At 65.1% G+C, this 1,206-nt stretch overlaps 1 non-coding gene across 1 annotated transcript; it reads right to left on the bottom strand.

Annotated features, from left to right (window-relative positions):
* Nucleotides 1-218: 218 nt before the first annotated feature.
* On the bottom strand, nucleotides 219-320 carry LOC147711835 (U6 spliceosomal RNA). The gene has a single exon (XR_015296283.1). It is a non-coding gene; the product is annotated as a U6 spliceosomal RNA (small nuclear RNA).
* Between the last annotated feature and the right edge of the window lie 886 nt (nucleotides 321-1,206).

The raw sequence follows: 1,206 nt of genomic DNA, 5'->3' as shown, positions 1-1,206 counted from the left end.
ACCCCGGGAAGGACACGGGGGACATGTCGGAGGAGCAACCCCGTCCGGCAAAACCCGCAAGAAGGGCGGGGAGCGGAGGAATGACCCCCGCACGCCCATCCGCCCAGCAGACACCATCGCCACCAGGGAAACCCCCTGACCGGCGAGGAACCGCAAAGCCACCGAGGGCCGGGGCCCAAAAGGGCGGACCCCGAAGAGCTCGTAGTACGAGCGAGAAAACTCCTGTGGGACGCCACATGAATTTGCGAGTCACCCTCGCGCAGGGGCAAATCCCCTCAGTAACGTACCAATATTAGAATATGTGCAGCCGAAGCGAGCACCCAAGGGGGAGACCGGCAGAGCGCCCGTGGGCGAAGGATAAATAACATCGGAGCCAAGCGAGCCACCATGGAAACCCGGTCGACGAACACCGGACTGTGGCAGGCCCGCCAGGCCGCCCACCGGCCCCCCAGGGAAGAAGGGGCCACGTTCCAGGAACACCCTTCAGACCGGAAAACCAAGACCCGCAAGGGGACCACGGAGGCGGGGACAGCACCAAGCCGACCGCGCCAACGCGAGAAGGGCGCCCAGCGCCGGGCACAGGCAGAGCCCGTGGCAGACCTGCGGGGAACCCAGTAGCAAAGCCACAACCCCGAGCAAGCAGCGTCCACCGCACAAGAACAGGGCCGGCCGAAGGAGGCAGGCCAGCTGACCAGAGCCGGCTCAACACCGAAGCCGAGAGCGTGGGACCCAACCCCGGAATGGGAAGATCCGTGGTCGGCCGGAGGCCCGAACCCTCAGCACGCCATAGGAGAGGGTACCCGGGGCGGAGGACCCCGCCGGGATCCAAATACCGGAACGCACAACTACAAGCGTGTCAACCACACGAGGGTGCCAGGCAAAAACTTCCATACCCCAGCCCAGGCAGGAAATGAACCTAGGCCAGTGAGGGCCGTCTGCACCCAAGGCACAAGACTCACCCATGAGCCAAAGCTCCTTAGTAATTCATCCAAAAAGGAGTCCACGTGCCGCCGAGGCGAGCATCACGGAGCACCCCGGCCCTGCCCAAGCGAATCCAGCCGAGGGCCCGCGATAACAGAGGGCACGGGGGAAACGCGCACACTCGAATGGCCTCGCAAAAGACCGGGCACCACCAGGACCCGGGCGGAGACACCAGACCCCGGGCAGGAAGGCCGATACCTCTGCCGTGAACAGAGTCACCGGAGG

Source organism: Lissotriton vulgaris, chromosome 5, assembly GCF_964263255.1.
Source record: "Lissotriton vulgaris chromosome 5, aLisVul1.2, whole genome shotgun sequence".
NCBI classification, from domain to species: Eukaryota; Metazoa; Chordata; class Amphibia; order Caudata; family Salamandridae; genus Lissotriton; species Lissotriton vulgaris.
This window is presented reverse-complemented; position numbering and strand designations above follow the sequence as displayed.